General features: G+C 39.0%; 1 protein-coding gene across 2 annotated transcripts in view; it reads right to left on the bottom strand.

Annotated features, from left to right (window-relative positions):
• Positions 1-14,723, bottom strand: part of LOC122811665 (glutaminase liver isoform, mitochondrial-like) — a 1,484,096-nt gene that overhangs the window by 1,373,331 nt on the left and 96,042 nt on the right. The window lies entirely within an intron of this gene.

Raw genomic sequence — 14,723 nt, 5'->3', positions numbered from 1 at the left:
ATGGGAAGAGGTCAAGAAGACATTTACACTGTAGGCTAGAGGCTGCCTTCCCTATCAGGGACCTGATATCAGAGTTTAGGCCAAGAGAGAGGGATAGGAAAATCGTAATAGAAAGACTTTCTCTCATAGAGTTTTTAGTTGAATCTAAAACATAAGCTGCTGTTAAAAAGGTGATAATTAGTAAGGCATATAAAGTATTGCATAACTATAGGAATCAATCATAAGAGGTTAGAAAAGATTGGGAAAAGAGATTGGATAAGCAATTCACAAGCAAACAATGGGAGGTCATATGCAAGGCTCCCAAATAAGGAACAAAGCCAAAAAGATTTAGGATTTTTGCTTGGAAGTCTTTGCAATGATATTTTTATACCCTAAGCAGTTTCCAAAATAATTTTTCCTCAGGTAGATGGCAAATGTTGGAGGTGTGGTAGGGAAGAAAGAGATAACTGGGAACATATGTTTTGGGTGTGTAATGATTTGGCAGACTTTATAAATTCCCCATAGAGTACTCTGTTAGAATATTGGGCAAGTAAATGGGTGTAACTAAGGAAATTATTTTTTGGAGCTGAGATACAGGATCTGAATTGCCTGGACAAAGTTGGACCCTGTTAGGTTTAATTCTGGTGGCTGCCAAACAAGCAATTACTAGAAAATGGAAATCTAAATCTAAACCAACTATGTCTCAAGTACTGAATATTGTAATAGAGATAAAGAACTGGAAGTAGGATCTTTAGAAAAGGGTAGGAGCAATTACATATAATAAAAATTAAACCCATGGGAAGAATGCATGCTGAATAATGTTTTGGAGGAAGAATTGTTTAAGGGAAGGCATATATTGAGCAATTTATGTAATGTTGGATTAATGACTGTTATACAAAAGAATGTGTGCGATGTATAATGTTTGTAACTGGGAATACATTAATATGGTTTGTTTTCATTTATATAAATGCATGTTTGACTATGTCTTAAGTGATTAATCAAAAAGGTGTTAAAAAAGAACCTTCTGAAGTCTGGATGAATATGAATGTGATGATAAGCATCTTTTAAATCTGGTGTTACCAGGAAACATGAATGAAAAAGAAGAGGTAAGAGCTTGCGCAGTGGAATCTTTTTGAATTTGGATACTATCAAAAACAGGATGAAGAACAAAAGATCCAGAACTAGTGTCCAAGCATTTTCTTTATTTGGTACTAAAAAATCCTGGAATAAAGTCCCTTTCTCACATGGGAAGGGGGAACTGGTTCTATCACTCCCTGGGATACCATGTGATGAATGAGAGGAGGAAACAAAAGTGTCTGATCTGGAGGATGAGGAATTATCACTTGGAAAGGAGGAATTTCCTCCCACTACAATCTGTAACCTTGATGAATGATTTTCAGAACACATTGGTCTGAACGTATCTGTTGCCAGGGAGAAAAGTGGTGATTCAGACCTTCTGGAAGAAACAAAAAGGGTCTGCCAGGGTGGGGGGTGGGAACAAAGCCTCTTAAATAGTCATTTTGACTTATTGACTGTCCTTGGTTTTTGGAGTTTCCACAATTCTTCTTGAACCCGCCCCCACCACTTCTTCTTAAAAAAAAGTTATGCAAATACCATAATGTTCCATCTGTGTTATCCTTTTTTATTCTTTCTCAACTGTTGGGTTTGGATACGATCCTCAGATCCAACTTGGCTGTTACTAAAGCTCGTCATAACTAAAAAGCTCTTGAGCTTCTCCCTTACCCACAATGCACCAACCCCTCGCAGCAGGAAGCAAAAGCAACAATGTAAAAGTATGCAAAGACACCAACAGGTCTGGAAAATGATAGCTCCAAACAAATACTGCACGGCTCGAACAGGTTGCAAAATATTTATTGTCAATAGCAAAAACGAAAACAAAAACAAGAAAACTACCGGTTAAGCGCTTTCATCTGATAAAATAGACTTCATCAGAACAATGTAATCATAGCACTCAGTCATTTAAATGCACTTTTAGGCGCCAAAATATTTTAAAAAGTTTAAAAAGACAGTACTGATTTTGAATCATCACTGACAACTAACAAACTTGATCTTGCTATCAAAAACATACCCAATTTAATAGCACTTGTGTAGTCACAGTAAAAACTCTTAAAATATAAAGTATATCTACAGAAATATCTAAAAAATGTACAAAATATCTGAAAATGTAAACCTAGTGATGTAAACTGTCCAATAATCAATGTATATATAACACAAAAGGTGTAAATAAAACATATAATAAAAACAAAAATAAAAATAAAAATAGAATTAACGTATATCACATAGACATAAAAAATAGATACAATGACAAATACACATCTCTAACTATGTATAACAATGCGTACAATAATAAAGATAAAACCTTAAGCCATAACCAAAAATGGTTTAATGCTGATGTGTTCATTGATGCCCGGTGGTCTCGTGGCATCAGTTAAAATCTGCCATTTGCTCTCTTTCATACCTAGGAGGGCTTTCTAATTGCCACCACAGGATAATATGTCAACATAGTTAATAATGGCAAATTTAAAATAGTGTGTGTCCCCACTTTTGAGTAAATGTCGATATAAAGCATTATTTTCATCTTTAACCCTAATACTATAGAAATGGTCATATATGCGTCGCTTAAACTGTCTCTCTGTTTTTCTATATAAAATGCAGAGCATAACATACATGTTGCTAAATAAACAACAAATTTGGTGTTACAATTTCCCGCCCTGCATTTTATATAAGTCCTATTAATGTCATCTAATTTACATCCATCGACTTCGTTAACTGCATGGCATTGCTTACATGATCCACATTTTTTAGTGCTTATTATTTTCCTTTTCTTATCAGATTTGTTTGTCATAGTTTCCAATAATCTCTTAATATTAAATCCGGTTTTAAAAACAAAGCAAGGATGTGTACCTAATATCGTTCCTGTATCATCATCCGCAGTAATCAAATTCCAATGTCCCTTGATGATATTTTTAATGTATTGCACATACGGCGAATACATCAGCACACATACCCGATTACTATGACCTGAATTAGATACTATACCATCATTTTTTGTAGTAATAAGCAATAGATTACCCAATAAAGGTGGATATTTCTTACCCCATTCTTTTCTTACATAGTTGACAACGTCAAGCAATAAGGAACTGGGGTACCCCCTATTGGTGAACATAGATTTAATGAAGTCCAGTTCTTTATTCATAACTTCTCTAGTCAAAGACATACAGGCTGCCCTGATGCATTGCCCCTTAAAAACATTTTTGAATACATACTGAGGGTGAGTACTACTAAATTCCAAATAATCATTGGAAAAAGTATCTTTCCTATGTATTTGTGATACGAACCCTCCATCAGAATGACTAATATATGTATCCAAATATGCTATACCACTATCACTAATGTTGTGAGTGAATTTTAAAAAATCAGTGGTGTTATTAATATAATTAATGAAAGAATTAATCTTATCCATAGGACCATTCCATAACAAAAACATATCGTCCAACTATCTCGTGTAATAAACAATGTGTTGAAAAAATTCACATCCAAACAAAAATTCCTTTTCACATTCTAGCATAACCACGTTTGCAAAAATGGGAGCACAGGATGCTCCCATAGCTACTCCCCTACCCCTACATACCCCAGATCTTGTTTGCTGATTTGCCTAAAATAAGACGTGCTAATATATGCATAATATATATATATATATATATATATATATATATATATATATATATATATATATATATACATACACACACACACACACATATATATATATATATATATATATATATATATATATATATATATATATATGATATATACATAAATCCTACAGAAGGAACTATATCTGGAGCTCAACATTAAAGAATTAAAGACAGTGGTGTCCTTATAATATTTTGTTCTTCCAGAAGTATATTGTGAAAAGGGTTAGGGGGTTGGTAGGTGGGAAGCTGAGGAAGAATGAAAATGGACAACACAAATGGAACATTTTGTTAAGTACTAAACTTTTTTATCTGATTTTGTCAAATTTCATTCTATCTTCATATATTGGGACAGAGTCCCCAGCTACCTAAAATCCCAGGTGTACTCTAAGGAAGGATATTCCTGAGCACAGTTGACCCAAAAGGCTGTGCTTCTCCTCGAGACCAGATCCAGTTTATGAGTGATACAGGTATGAGGGTTTGCCCAAGTTGTAGCCTCACATATGTCGTCCTTGGAAGTTCTAAACAGAAACACTAAAGAAGTTGCCATGGATCTAGCTGAGTGGGCTCTTAGAGGTTTTGTCAAGGTTAGACCCAACTGTTATAGATAAACGAAATGCAATCTGTCAATCATCTGGATAAAGTTACCTTTGCAACTGGTTTGCCCTATTTCAGATCTGCAAAGGACACAACTAATTGAGCTGTCTCCCTAATTTATTTTGTCCTACATAAGCATAAACATAATTGTATGTGAACATCCAGTAAATGCAACATATACTCACCTTTGTTAACAAGTTTGGGAAATAATGCTGCCAAATTAATGGATTGATTGATTTTGGATTCTGACACCTCGTTAGGAAGGAATGACGCACTGATACGTAATGTGACTCTATCCTTATGAAAGATCAAGTTGGGAGGTTTACGTGACAATGCTTGCAGTTTTGAAATTCTTCTAGCAGAGGTAATGGCCACAAGAAAGATAGTTTTCTAGGTCAGGAACGTAAGATCACATCTAGCTGCTAATTCAAATGAAGAATGAATTAAGGCCTGCAGTACCAGGTTCAAATCCTGTGGTGGAGTAGGATCTTTATATGGGGGTCTCAGCAGGGGTGTGCCTCTCAAAAATGCTTTACAAAGTTTAAAAGAGGCCACAAAAGAATTTTCAAATCCAATATGAAAGTTAGATATTGCTGCTAATTGAACTTTAATCGTCGAGGAGCTAGCCCTCTCATTAAAAATTGTTGAGAAAAATTCAAGTATACTATGCATCGGAGCTGAGAAGGGGTCAATGTGTTTCTGTTGTGCCCAGCAAACAAACCTTTTTCATTTACTTGTGTAAAGTTTTCTTGTAGAAGGCTTATGGGAAGATAAAGGAATGTAACAGACAGGGGAAAAGAGCATCGGTTTTCTGGCTATTAACAGAATTGGAGAAACCATACTGTCATACTGAGATATCCAGATGAAACATACCTGTTGGGTGCGACAGATGGTCTGGAATCAGATCCAGAATTCAAGGTTGGCATAGCAGATAAGGTGACAGGAAGGGGAACCAAATCTGTTGAAGCCAGTAGGAAGCAATAAGGATGACTTTGCTCTTCAATCTGGCAGCTTTCTGCAGAAATTTTGGAATTAGGGGAATTGGCGGGTAAGCATAAAGTACACCAGGGGGTCAATTGTGAAGTAGAGCATCCCTCAAGGATTCCCCCAGAAGGTGATTAGAGCAAAGCAGCTGCTGCATTTGTTGTTTAGGGGAGAAGCAAAAAGATTGCAGCAAGGTTGGCCTCATTGATGGAAAATCATTTCTGTCACTTTCATGCTGAGAGACCACAGAATGGACCTGCTCAATTTGTCTGCTATCACACTGGACTTCTGAGGGATGTGTATTGCTATGAGAAAGAGGTTGGATGAGATTGCCCACTACCACATAATGAATGCTTCTCGACACAAGTGGTAAGATCTGGTTCCTCGTTGTTTGTTGATGTACCAACCTACTGACATGTTGTCTATTTGCATTGCAACTGTTCTAAAAGAGACAGCGCCCTGGACGGTCTGCAATGCTAACAGCACTGCTCTCATCTCTAGGACATTGATATGCAAATTATCCTCTTCAGGGGATCAAGTGCCTTGGACTGTCTTTTGGTTGAGGGAGAATGAAAGGACAGCCTTGTAGAACCTGATCTGACTGAATCCACCACCAGAGGTTCACACCTAGTGATTCTTATTTGTGCTGACATGCAGTAGTAAAGAACTGGCCACTGTGTTGCTAGCATCCAATGAAGACTTCTCATATGAAATCTTGTTAGAGGAACTAAGATTATTGCAACTGACAATGACCCCAAGGTTTGAAGGATCAACTGGGCTGAAATCTTGGTATTGCAAATTATTTTCATGACCTGGAATCTAATAGTCTAAACTCTTGAGACAGAAAGACAGCCTATCACTGATATCATATTGAAGACTGCTCCTATGAATTCCAAAGTTTCTGCTGACTGTAACTGAGACTTCTCGCAATTTATGGTTATCTCCTGATGAGAACAAATCTGAAGTACCTGATCTCTTGCTCTTATTAGTAGATGCGAGATAAGCCTTTTGGATGAATTTGAAATGGAGGGTAGCCAACTGAGAGACCACAAACGATTGAGCCTCAACAGTAATGGTCCCAGAAAGAGATTTTGATAGTTCTTTGATCAAGTCCCTTTGTAGTCTAGTAAAATGTGCCAAACAGTTCAGCGACCTAAGGGCAAAGGTCACCTGATGCATACACATGCTTCTCAACCAAACATGTCCATCACCCTAGAATCCCTGTTAGGGGGATGAACAAAGGAACTTTGTTCAGCAAGTTCCTTGTTGGTGGCCACCACTATAACCATGGCAACCACGACCACCACCTTATTTCAGAATTCTTTCCTGACAGATGGAGCCAGAGTCCAATCTGGCCTCTTAAGGACTGGTTCAACAATGTCAGACTCCTTCCACACCAGCCTAGAGGCCAAATCAGTGAGCTTGTCGGTAGGCAGAGTAATCCAGATAGACAGGCCAGCTGCCAAGGCCTCCAGAAATACTGATCCCTCCCGTGAAGGGTTGCTGGTAGACCAACCACCTCTCTGCTTATTGATCTCTAGGATGTCTCCAAATGAGACGTCTTCTGGAGGTGATCATGGGGACTCTTCCCCTCATTGAAATCAGCATCCTCAGGGACTGACTCTTGCGGAGAGTCCAAGTGCCTCCTCTTGCACTTTCTCTTCCTAGGGACTTCCTCGGTGGGATGTTCCACTGAAGTGGCAGAAGAAATCGTAAAGCTCTGCTGGGTGGTCTAGGGGTCTTGAGCTGGCTGTTCCTGTGGGGTAGAATAATGTGGCTCCAAGCACACAGACATTTGGGAACTGGATTGGAGATTCAAAGGGGGTTGTACCCATCCATCTTGTTGTAGCAGAGAATACTCTCTTCACTACCTCGAAGGCAGACTACTCTGGAGAGAAAGAAGACATCAGTGCCAGGAAGGCAGGTTTCTGGACCACTGCCTCCCCCTACCCCAAAAGCAATCCCCCCCGAGTGGGAAGTTGGAGCAGAGCTATCCAATACCAAAGCTCTGAGGGGCAGAGACGGCTCTGAAAACCTCAGAGTTGACTCCAACAAGGAAGCTTCATCTCTGAAAGTCATCTGGATAAGGTTATCTTCAGATCCGAGACAGACAGACCCAGAAGGTTTGGATCCCAGGACTCTGAAGCAACTGGACGGATCAGAGAAGGAGCAACTAGTGATGGTGTGGCAGATGGAAGGGCTTCCTCACTCAAGGGGATAGGAGATGGTAAAACACCCATCAGTATCTGCACCAAGAGAAACTTCCTTATCATTCTGTTCACATCTTCCTCAGTCAAACTCCTGGAAGAATGAAACGAGGCAAGGGATGGTGACTTGGATCAATGTCTTTACAAAAAAGGGGAAGGGAACCCTGGAAGGCACTGGGTCACATATAAGAGAATACCTAGCCCTAGGAAGGATTATCTGATCCAAAGCATTCAGATCCACTGACTTTTTCGTCAAATCTGAGGAGGATGGATCCCTTGATTTCTTCTCAGAATCTGAGGGAGAGTGGCTTTGAACTGGTTTCCGATTTGTTCTTGGTCTTATCACTGGCAGCTCTGAAGATGGAGTCGAGGAAGAAGAGGGCCTAGGAGACTTAGACAAGGACTCCCTAGTTGTTATTTTGGAGGACTAAGCCCCAGAAATAGCTTTGCAAAAGGGAGATGGAAGCAATCCTTTAAGAATCCATTTGTTTTTTTCTATCGGCAACTGCACTAGGATTGCGGATTTTGCATATTGTACAATCCTCCTGGAGATGTTGACAGCCTAAACAGTAAACAGAAAGTGTATGAGCATTCACAAGGGGAATTTGTGCCCACATTTTTGACACATTTTGAAACCGATAGGTCCTTTTTCAGAGATACCGGCAAGTAAAAGGAAACAATGAAGAAGACAACCGAAAGTGAAATACCAACAATGGTAAGAAAGACTACACTAGCGTGTAGAAATCAAAAGAAATAGGGAACAAGTTACCAACGATGGTAAACATGAATTACAGAAAATGTAATAAGGGTAAGAGAGTAATATACTAATAAGATTTATAAGAACAAGGGAAAAATTTTGAGAGAGAGAAAAAGAAAAATACACATCTGAAGGAAAACTCAAGAGCTAAAGCTGACCAGGTCTTTTCATGAAAAGCAGCATTACCACAAGCTTTAGTAATGGCTGAGTTGGATCTGAGGATTGGATCCAAACCCAACAGGTGAGGACAGAATGAAAACCGACAACATCAAAAATTGTCTGTTTACATGCATTTTGTTGAGACTGCTTTTGTTTCTTTCCAAAATTGGATGGGGAGTTAGAGAATCACTTGGAAAATGTGGAAAAGGAAGGATGAAAAATCTCTGAAACAGCTTAGCCCCTTCATCACATGTTTTGATCACCTCTGCAGTAGAGAGGTCAAAAGCTAAATGTCTATACAACGGAGAATTTAAAATCTCATTTTTAACGTCTTCTGGGAAGTTGTGAGAACACGGCCATGCAAACTTCCTCAAAACAGTACCAGTGGCCATAGTTCTGGAACAAGTATCAGAGTCATACATGCATAGTATACAATGAGTAGTGACTGGAACAATAGAAAACATTTAAATTATTTAAAGCAGATATTTCCTCATAAGAATAAATTGCAGGCAAAACATTCTTCAAACTTTCACAATTAGCCAGGATAAACCTTAACATATGAGCCTGCCCGCTCAAAATTCTGAAAATCAAAGTTGCAGAAGCATGCCATTTTTACCATACTTATCAATAATATTCCCACACATCAGAAATAGTAGGATTGGAATTAAGTGTTTAGCAGCAGAATGATTAACTAAAGCTATAGCTGCTGAATCAGGTATAAGAGTGTATAAAAAACGTAAAAGACTGAGGAACTTTTATATATCTTATCTGCCTTTTCTAGGGAAAATTTGCAGGCCGTAACATACACGTACTCCAAAGCTGACAGAACTGGAGGAATGGGTGCATGTTCTGAAAACTCTTTCTCTAACATCTCATAGTATTTTGTAGGAACTAAGATACCTTGGTGCTCTTCCACTGAAAAACACTGGCACATTCTATAAATAGTCTGAGAAAGAGAACCCCCACAGGGGAAGTCAAAAACTGAGCTCTCTTCTGAGTCTGAAACCGAAATCTAAGAAATCCTATATCTGTCCACTCATCCTTCTGTCCAGATTCAGAATCCTGAATCTTTTCAGGAAAAGAGGTCTCCCTTTGTTTTACCTTAAACTACTTTACAAGACAGAACAACAGTCTGAACTAAACTCTGTGCCAGATCTAGTAAACTACTCCTGTCTAAGGAAATTCAGTGAGCAAATACATATTCAGTTTTCCATTCCTTTTTGACAGAAAAAGTGAGACCAGCAGTATTATTAATGGCAGCAGTGGCTTCCCCAGGGATGGACACCGCATTTTGACATAACAGGGAAACCTTTCCTGTTCCCTCTCCCAGGACCGACAAGAATGGCTCTCCCTTGCTCACTGAGGGGAACCTCAACAGCCATAGAGGATGTGGTTACCCCCAGTCCATAGTAACTGTGGGTGCTGTATCACAAGGATCAGAGGCAAAAGATGAATGGTCTGAGGTCAAACTAATAAATCAGCAGCAGAATCTCACACGTTCACCTGAGACAAATTGCTAACTTGCTGTGATGGCAAAGGCTATCTGCTTAATGTTTTCTTTTTGCAGCTGGAAGAAGGACCGGCCATGGGACTGACAGATTGTTCCATGGTTAGGCCATGCCTCTCTCCTGGGGGTAAACCAGCAGCAAATGCTGGTAAAAACAAAAAGTCTTTAAAAGTCAATTGTTTCACAGAAGAACACAGTAAAGAGCACTTTGAAACATTTGTCAGCCCCCACAAAGAAAAAGTAAACGCAATTTCTCCACAGAAAACAAAAATGGTCTTCAGTTACTTAAAACAACTTTTGCACCGACAGGAAAAAATAGCACTCCTGTTTAAAAGTACAGTGCAGTATCCTAATGGTCTTATAAAACAAAAACTCCTAGTTTAAAAAAAATCCTGAAGTGGGAAGTATCTGTAATAAACAAAATTATTAAATACAAGTTTTTTCCCCAAAGGGAGCTTATCTGCTCAGCAAAGGAACAAAATCCTCAGAGAAGTATACTCTTCCATCAGCAGGAAAGCTCTGAGGGGTTTGGCACCCAAACATGTCTTTTAGTCAGGTCAGCTCTAGCTGCCTAACAGTTTGGGCATGTGGGAGGTGCCCTGAATCTTTGGAAGCTGGACAGCTGTTGTATCATTGGCAAGATACAACCTAAATAGCCAAGGCTACTGCAGTAGTTATTAATATGATGAGCATCTCCTTGAAAACTTTGGGTTCCACTGTCTGGTTGGGAGGCTAGTGGACATGGTGGTTAGATCGAGGGAAAAGACTGTGTTGAAGCTATAAGAGCAACATGAGGAGAGCATATGATGTCTGAGGATCTAGAATCAACATAAAATTCTACATTAATGAACTGACTAACGCCCCTAACTCTCACCTGCTGGCAGGTGAGAAAGCCAATGCCAAGAACAGACACTGAAAAGGATGATATTGATACTGATATTGATATTTCAATCCTGACTGGAGAGATAAAGAATTATGCCAGTATCAAATCCATCAGCTACCAAAGAATTAACCCCAAGGCCAATACTAATCCCTCCACTGACCCAGCCAATAAAAGTCCCAAAGGCACTAAAGTTGAAAAAGAATGTCCCACTAATGTTTACATGAAACCTGTCAACAGTGGCTTCACCAAGGGTTGCACACACCAAAAAGGATGGCATCAACTGGGAAGCATTCAAAGATCTGCAGTCCAAATGGAAAGATGGCATGCCAACTGTAGCTCCAGCTTGAAATCCTAGTAAAGCATACATTACAACCACCTTCAACTTGCCAAAACCACAATCTCCATCAACTTCCAATAATCAAAGCCAATAACCACGGGACACACCTTGGTATCATAAGTTTTTTTTTTTTTTTAAAACAAGAAACATCTTTATTAAATTATCACTTATAACATAGACAATCGTACATTTATATAAATGAAACAAACTTTATTGACATAATTTTGCTTGCAAACATTATACATCACTTATAATCTATCCAGTCACTGTCAGTCATATATTACATAGCTCATTCAAATCCTGCTTTCATTTAAACCTCAATCCTCCTTTGCATGTATTGTTCCCACAATACCCATTTTTTCTATGTAAAAATGCTCCTTCCTTTTTCTAAAGATACCATTTCCGGTCCTTTTATATCTGTTACTATATTGACTACTTCCAGTACAGTTGGTTTAGAGTTTGATTTCTATTTTTTAGTCATTTTTTTTTTTTATCCGTGGTGGTTCAGTGGTAGCGTTGTTGCCTCACAGCAAGAGGTTCTCCCGTTCGATTCTCGGCTTGAGTGCGGGGAGTGCCTTCTGTGTGGAGTCTGCATGTCCTCCCCGCAGTTGGGAGGGCGTTCGAAAGACATGCGTAAATAGGCATGCCTTCGTTGAAGGTTGAACGTTGAGCTGGCACCTCGGCGTTTAATGAAAATCTACTGCCAATCATTAGTGGACCGGAGTTCCGCTGTGGTGACCCCTAACTGGGAAAATCGAAAGACAAACAACAAGTAATTGTTTTTTTTTTTTTTGGTAGCCACCATAATTAGACTCAGCAAGGTTTTACTATGTCTACGCATCATAGCTCAAACAAATAATTTCCTTAATTATAACAATTTGCTCACCCAGTATTTCTGGGTCTATATTAAAAGACCGAAGAGGTGTTTCATCGAACAACACTTGGTCGACACATAATGAGTGAATGCACTAAAGCACGAACCCTCAAAACAGCGATTTCTTTCCCTGGGAAATAAATCACTTGGCCATCCCCGTGTGTTTGCCCCTTTCCTCATTGTAGTGCGATCTCGAAGTTGGTATATTTAATTGGGGGGGTGGGGGGCACAGCCCCCCACGTTGCTATGTTTGAAAGTGTGTGTGTGTGTGTGTTTGTGCTAGCGATTTCTTTCCCAGGGAAAGAAATCGCTGTTTTGAGCGTTCGCGCTTTAGTGCATTTGCTCTTTATGTGTTGACCAAGATGTGTTCGATGAAACACCTCTTCGGTCTTTTAATATAGACCCGTACTTCTGATAGAGTAGTCTGCAAGGAATTTTTAGTCTGCCAGCTCATTATATTCACAGAAAATATGTTCCCAGTTACCACTTTCTTTCCCATCATACCTCCAGCATTTGATATCTACCTGAGGAAAAATTCTTTGGAGTCTATTTGGAGTGTAAAAATACCTATGTAAACACTTCCAAGCAAAGATCCTACATCTTCTAGACTTTGCTGCACATTTAGGAGACATACATATATCTGGGTCTATATTATATTCTCGAAAGCCGACAATATCGAAGCTGATATTGTCGACACGAGAATAGTGAAAGCGCACAACATCAAACATGTAAACGGAAATCTCTGTAAGGGGAGATTTCCATTTACTGCAATGTAGTGCGGTCTCGGAGTTGGTATATTTAAGTAGCGGGGGGTGTGGTGGGTGCAGCCCCCCATGTGGGGGGTGCAGGGGGGCTTGCCCCCCTGCTTAAACCTATTGGGGTACTTTTTTTCTTTTTTGTTGTTTTTATAAGTTCGATGTTTGAAGATATCGACCATATGGTGTTCGATGTTTTCAACCGTCGGTCTTATAATATAGACCCCATATATCCCCCATTGTTTTTTGTGAATTGCTTATCCAATTTCTCTTCCCAATCCTTTCTATCCTTCTCTGAGGGTCTATATTAGAACATCGAAGTTTCACAACTTCGAATGTCCTAATATCGACCCCTATTCAGCGAATGCTAACAATACTGAAGTTGCAGAACACCAAATTTCTTTCTAGGGAAGGAATTTGGTTGGCCGTTCCTGTGGCTTCGCTATTTTCAGCACTGTGGTGGAAAGATAGGAAAGTGTGCAATTGTGTGGATGTGAGGGTTAGGGTGGGGTAAGTGAGTTAGGGTTAAGGTTAGGGTGAGGTGAGTATGCGATAGTGACGGACCTTAGGGTTAGGGTTTGGGTTAAGGTAAGTGGATAGCTAGTGGTGTATGTACAGTTTAGTGTAGGGTTAGATGTAGGATTTTAGGTGTATGTGTGTGGATTGCTGTTTGTGTGGTGTGCTTGTGTTGTGTGTATGTGTGTCAGAACAGCAAATTTTTTCCCTGGAAAAAAATTCGCTGTTCTGCATGTTCAATATTGTCAGCGTTTGCTGAATAGGGGTCGATATTCGAACATTCGACGTTTTAAAATGTCGATGTTCTAATATAGACCCCACCTCTGAATGATTCTTATAGTTATCATGCAATATTTTATATGCAGTACTAATTATTCCTTTTTTAACAGCAACTTCTATTCTAGATTCTAATAGAAACTCTAACAGTGTTGGTTTTTCACTGAGGATCCCCTATTTCTTTCTTTCTGCCTATTCTCTGATATTAATCAGTGATAGGGAAGACAGTCTCTAGCCTGCAGTCCAAATAAATTATTGGCCTCTTCCCATTCTATTACCTTTCTCTCTCTATTTATTTGCTCCAAATACCTTTGGTTTTTTGGCAATTTTCTCCAATAAATTCCAACCTCCTCTTACCTATTTTCTGTACCCCTAACTGCAATTATCCCTGGCAGCAGAATTTCCTTTCTCCATTCCCATATTGGCTTAGTTCTTAGGATAATTTCTGTTACTTTATGAATATCATATTTTGTATGGTTATTGTTATTCTCCTTAAGAATCTGCATCCAAAATCCCAGTCTCTCCTTGTTTCTTGAACACCCTCCTGTTTCATCATCCCTTTCTACTTTGAATTATAGGTTTCTGCTTGTGCTTTGCATAGCAGCTAACTATGTAGCTCTGAAATATCCCTTCAGATCGAATAATCCCATTCCACTACCCATTCCTTAAATTCCTCTCTTTTCAACAGATAGGTGGGAAAGCACTGGTGTCTCATTTTTTTCTCATTACCCTGCATTTTTATTTTAGTTATTATTGGCGCATGATCTGAAATAGTTATCGGATGTGTATCAATGCTTTCAATTAAATGCATGTTCCTGTGAAAAATTAATTTTGTCTAGCCTAGTCCAGTTTTGCTATTTTGGGGAATAATATGCACATTCACATCTTCCATGCCAAATATTTCATATATTTCTTCAAAAATCTACCACCCTCCTTTGTTACATTTTCCCTTCTGGGCCCCCAGATACATCTTTACTGCTGTAAATCAAATTCCAGTCCCCACCTATAAGTAACATTCCCTGCTGAAAGCTGATAATTTCTCCGAAAATTTTATTAAGCTCCATTATAGCAGTTTTACGTGGAATATACTACTGTAATCCTCCTCCCTTGCCAGTAGTCCTTTAGTACTACAAATCTACCATTATTATCTTGTTTTATCCTCTTCTATCACTG

Source organism: Protopterus annectens, chromosome 9.part0, assembly GCF_019279795.1.
Source record: "Protopterus annectens isolate FY-2018-M chromosome 9.part0, PAN1.0, whole genome shotgun sequence".
Lineage (NCBI taxonomy): Eukaryota > Metazoa > Chordata > Ceratodontiformes > Protopteridae > Protopterus > Protopterus annectens.
Note: the sequence above shows the minus strand (reverse complement) of the source record. Positions and strands in the feature narration are given on the sequence as shown.